This window comes from Podarcis pityusensis (assembly GCF_964106645.2).
Source record: "Podarcis pityusensis genome assembly, chromosome: 5".
Classification (NCBI taxonomy): Eukaryota; Metazoa; Chordata; class Lepidosauria; order Squamata; family Lacertidae; genus Podarcis; species Podarcis pityusensis.
The window spans coordinates 38,781,331-38,787,260 of NC_138032.1; positions in this window are offsets into that span (position 1 = coordinate 38,781,331).

Sequence of the window (5,930 nt, forward strand, 5' to 3'; positions counted from 1 at the left end):
TGTGCCTTTCTACAGTGTCCTTTCCTGATTTCACACTCAAAACTAATATCACAAAGCACATAGAACAGGGGCTGGGAATCACCAGCCCACTGGCCAGATTTGGCCCACCAGGCTGCCTCATTTGGCAAATCACACCAGGGGCGAACTTGGGTCTTTGAAATTTCAGCGGCTCCTGGTGCTGGGCCAAAATTTGCTGCTTCCCTCTCGCCTTCCATACATCATAGTTGCAACACCATGAGGTGCCCTCTGGGCTCAGCACCCAGTGCGGTGGAACTAGTTATGCTGCCCTAAATCTGCCTCTGGTTACTCCCAGGGCTTGGCCAAAGGGGGCTGTGCAGGCATTGCCAATATGGCAGGCCTTAAGATGCTGAATTTTCTATTCATGATTATTCAGAAGATCTGGTGACATGTATTGGTTAAGAACATTAGACCAGGAGACCTGGGTTCAAAACCCCACAGCCTTGAATCTTGGTAGGTGAGGTTTTAGTCAAACGTATCTCATGCTGTTTGGAGAATAAAATAGAAGGGAGGGGGACTGTGTATGTTCCTTAGAGAATTGGTGGGATAAAAATGTTCTAAATAAATTCAAACAGTGGATTGTGCATCCTTCTCTCATGCCACTCAGCCTTGAAATGACCACACCCTATTGCATTAATGTGCTAGCCACAGGATAGTAACTAGAACTAATATGTACTTTCTCAGAAATAGAACCAAACTATAACTCCTCCCTCCATAATGGGTTTCAGTTTTAAGTAGTTTCTGAAATTCCTTTCCTTTTTCTTAAACCTAGCTGCCTCCTTACGGTCTCCACATATAGCCTGTAAGAGGGTTCTTGTGCTTGTTAGACTCTCATGGAAGGAAGAATTTCATGTGTTGTGGCTTTTCCCATCATTGTACTCTGGTGAAGTGGGAATTTGCACCAGCTAGAATCCTTCTGCACATCCCTTTAAATTATAGACAGCCTCTCCGGGATAGACTTGGCAACCCTTTGCCCCGCTTGCCTGTCTGGTCCACACTTCTCTGACTTCCAGCACACTTTCCATTCTTGGCAACAGCGCATAACCATTCTTAGACCTACTGTAGGTCCTGCATAGCTTGTCTGCAGCCCCATCTTTTTTCTTGCCCCAGTTTTGTTCACATCAATGCCTTTGCTGCCATTGTTTCAAGTCCCTTATTTTCCTGCCAGTGCCTAGTTGGTTCTGTCTCCTAAAAGCTGCCCTGGCTCTCAGTCAACATCCTGCATTGCTCAGTGTTTCGTTTGTCCCTGTTCCTCTCTTGCCAAAATACTAGAATTTCTCATGTCCTTAGACACTGTGAGCTTTTTCCAAGCTCTTTCCATCCCTGCCAACAGCTCACAACCATTCCTTGTCTTAGGCCTTGGACAGCTTGCCTGTAGCCCCATCTTCTTGCACGGCCCTCATTGGACATAATTTCAGCCATTTTCACTGCTTGTAGTTGAATAGACTCTGAAGGATGTTGGCCCAACAGAGAGTTCCCCACTCAGTCAAGCAGCAGAAGAGGAGCTTGAGGTGAAGGCTGAGGTGAGGTAGGAGTTTAGGAGTGCGTTTCTGCTACCAGTGAAAGAGCCTATGATAACAGCTTTCTTTGATGGCATCACCATGTGCAAGATAGTGCTGCATATGAAAAATTCACTAGCTATTGGTACCACAGACTCTTTTCCTTGCCAGCCTCAGAAGAGCAATGAGGCAGTCTAGGTCAAGGCAGTACAGTGGTACCTCGGGTTAAGTACTTCATTTGTTCCGGAGGTCCGTTCTTAACCTGAAACTGTTCTTAACCTGAAGCACCACTTTAGCTAATGGGGCCTCCTGCTGCTGCCGCGCCGCCGGAGCATGATTTCTGTTCTCATCCTGAAGCAAAGTTCTTAGCCCGAGGTACTATTTCCGGGTTAGCAGAATCTGTAACCTGAAGCATATGTAACCTGAAGCGTATGTAACCCGAGGCACCACTGTAGTAATGGTTAGGTGAGAGGGGTGAAATTCTGACACACATAAATCCAGATTTCCTGCCGGATGCAACAGCTTCACCCTACTCATGACTGAGGGCCAGTATTTTGCACTAGCCACACAGTTCCTCCAGAAGTCACAATATATAAAACCAGTGCTTACACCTCTAAAATAATAATTGCAACTTATATTACAATACACAGCTAAGGCTTTTTAACAACACATCACTGTGAAAGATTTAGGCAGACAGCAGTGTGGTTTAAAATGATGCCGTACTACAACAGCTCCAATAAGTCTGTACCACAAGTTTCCTCAGGCGTTACTTTATTTGTTAATGCTATAATTTGTTTAATGACATATTTCTCCAAGTGGTGGGAACTTTTGCTATTGGCATTGAAGCTCCTAGATTCTGCACAAATACACAATATTTATGCAAGCTGTTGTGGGTTTTTTTAAAGATAAGAGTTAAGCCAGTGCACTCTTCTTCCATTAATGGACTAGCCCACAGGGATCTTTCCAAACAGTAAAAGGGGGGGAAGGGGGGAATCACATCAGCATGCTAGGGGAGAGGAAAGCCTTGACTTTTATTGCTGTCCCCAGCAGTACTAAATCTCCAGAGGGAACCTAAGTATTACATTCATGATGGCACAGAGACGAGTTTATACTCTGAGTATGAGGGAGTACAGGAAAAGGCCGTTCAGGTTCTGTCAAAAAGAGTTTTTAATAAATTCCTTTTAGGCAGTGTTTATCCACCACTTTTATTTTCTCTCAACTCTGAAAGGAGTCTGGCAGCTGCACAGTAGTGCTTGCAAAGGAGCAAGTGGAAACAGCAATTTAAATGACTCTCTTTCTCTCATCTGCACACAGCAGGATTGTATTGCGCATCTAACTCTGGCCGTATTGCAAACTGCATGCTATTTTTGCTGGCCTTTAAAAGGAAGGTTAAAATCATGCCTGCACTGCAAAATATTTAATGACGAGAACATAAAATGAATTGCTTGTATTTTGACATCTTTGCCCCAGCTGTGACTGGCTCTTACTAATTATCTATTTTCCTCTATGAAATCTGTCCTTGAAAGCAACCGTCTTAGAATACCACATGCTTGGAAATGATGGGAAATTCTTTCTGTTCATGCTGTGATTTACGATTAGCTGGATCTGGCAAAAACCTGGGCTCACATATTGAATCCGTTAACACACATATGCCTTGTTCTAGCCGCTCCAAGGAAAGAATGTCCAGCATATTATCTGCACCACAATCCAGAGACTGGTGGTAGATAACAAGCTCACTTTGAAACCAGCAATCTTCCTTAGCACTCTGGTTTTGAATAATCTAGATGCAAGCTATACATTTAAAGCACGTTCAATGGACATTCCAAGCACACGACTTCCTCCAAAGAATAATGGGAAGTGTAGTTTCCCCCACAGATTTACAACCCCCAGCATCCATAATAAACTACAGTTCCCGTGATTCTCTGGGGGAAATCATGTCCTATAAATGTATGTTGGATGTGCTTTAAATGAATGGGTTGGAGATGAGGCATATAATCGCAGCTCAAGTACTATTGTCTTTTCAAGTACACAAGCCTATTCACGTTCCTTCCAGGAACAGGCAGCATCTATTCTCCTGACAGTTTAATCTTCATAGATGCCTCTGTCACATGCTTGCTGTTTCCTTTAACAATACTTATTACCTATATGAGTGGTGTGGAATTAGGAGTATGAAAATGTTGATTCCAACCAATGAGTCTTCATTGTCTTATACTGTACTGGCATAAGATCACATTCTCTGTTGCCAAGTTTATCTTGGAAAAAGCAAATATATACATTCACAAACACAAATGATGTGATTACTTCTACTACCTCAAAGAAGCATCTGCTTTAGTGCTTTTCACAAAAGTATGATTACTGAGGGAGAAAAAACCTCTCCCCAAAAAACCCTTTGTTATGTGTAGTGCATAACTGCATTTATTTTGGATGCAATATTGAAGGCATTTTGAGTAAGCCAGGAAGGAGATGTGATAGAAATGTAGAACTGTATAGCAATTCTGCAGTAATCCTTTAAAATTACTACTTCTATTCATATTCATTGCAAATTTAAAAAAACTGAATAAGATGGCCAATATAACCCAACCTCTCAAAAGTGGAAAGAAGAAAAGAGAGAGAGATAAAATACTGAAAGTAAGCAACCAAATTTAGTAAGAGGCTAGGGACCTGGTACACAGTGTTGTGGAGTGGAATTTTCCTGTTTCTAGGATACTCCATTCCATTTCCCCTCCCACTCGGATTTTCTGTTCTCTCTGTCCCTCTCCCCCCAAACTCAGTCTGCATTCCATGGCCACAGGGTTATTTTGGGATCCTCTCCCTAGTTTTTCTTATTTTGTATGCCTGCAATCCTTAGGTTCCCATAAGATTGCTTTGTGTGTGTATGTTGATGTTTTAGCTATACTTGGAGAACTGAGATTGCAGATAGTATAAGAAAGAAGGGAAAAGGTAAAGTATAGTAGAAGTTATCAAAGAAAAAGAAAAATAAGATACAGGAGAGAAGTAAAGGGAAATGCAGCTGCATGGGTACCCAGATACCATGTGGAACTATTGCTCAAAAATATGAAGATGATCTTAAGAACATAAGATGGGCCTGATGGATCAGGCCAATGACGCATCAAGTCAAGCATCTTATTCTCACAGTGGCCAACCAGATGCCTGCGGGAAGCCTGCAACTGTGGTGTAAAGGTTAGAGTGTTGGAGGATGACCTGGGAGACCAGGGTTCAAACTCCCACTCAGGCAGAAAGCTAACTAGGTGACCTCGGGCTAGTCACCATCTTTCAGCCTAATCTACCTCACAAGGTTGTTGCAGGATGAAACAGAGAGGAGAACCAAGTACACAACCTAGAGATTTTTGGAAGCAAAGGTGGTATATAAATGTAATCAACACAATAAGCACATTCTGCCCACTTGTGGTTCTCAGCAAACAGTATTCACAGGCATATTGCTACTGGCAGTGGAGGCAGCACATAGCCATTGTGGCTAGTAACTGTGAATTGGCTTCTCCTCCATGAATTTGTCTAGTCCTTTTCTAAAGCCATCCAAGTTGGTGGCCATCACTGCCTCCTTTAATGCCATTGTATGTACAATTGGATTCAGTGATACTTGCTCCAGGTAGGCATGTATACTCCCAAGCTCAATCCAACCTCAGTTAATTCCTGAGAAAACGTTCATAGAAGTGTGCTGCAAGAGTAATAGGCCAGCCTGTGATACCAAATCTATTAAGAATTTAAAAGTGGCCAAATAAACATTAAGACTCAAGGAAGGCAAGCCTGTCACATTATTAGACACAAACAAAACTGCATATGTGCAATTCAACCTACTTAAATTGATAGCTCTACCACACAGCTATGTGAAGAAACCGCATTTAGGCAGCTCCGAGCCCTGTGGTCAAATATGCTGCCACCAATCAGGAGTGGGGAATCAGTGGCCCTCCAAATGTTGCTGGACCACAACTCCTATTATTCCTGACTATTGATCACAGTGGCTTGGGCTGATAGGATTTGGGTTCCAACAACATCTGGAGCATGAGGCACAGGATCAGGCAATCTATCACACCAAAACACTGCTCTCTACAATGTACTACTAGGACCAAGACAACCAGCATTGCATAGTTGTCCTTTAAAATAATTTATAAGAAAGGGTAATAGATTCTACCCTGTTATTAGAAAAGTAGCCAAAAGCCTTCTGGCATTTAAGAAATTAGAGAGACAATCGACCTATGTTTCCCCTGCTCTAACCTCAGATCATTTATACAAAAGAAGAGGGTTTCATGTCACAAGCAAGATCCTTGTGGTTGGCTGTCGCTCACTGGCAAATAGAACTTAATGCCAACAATCTTACTGAACAATGAAAGACAATTGTGAACAACTTCTGTGCTCTCTCCATATGTCATATAAAAAGTTAATTGCATATTACTG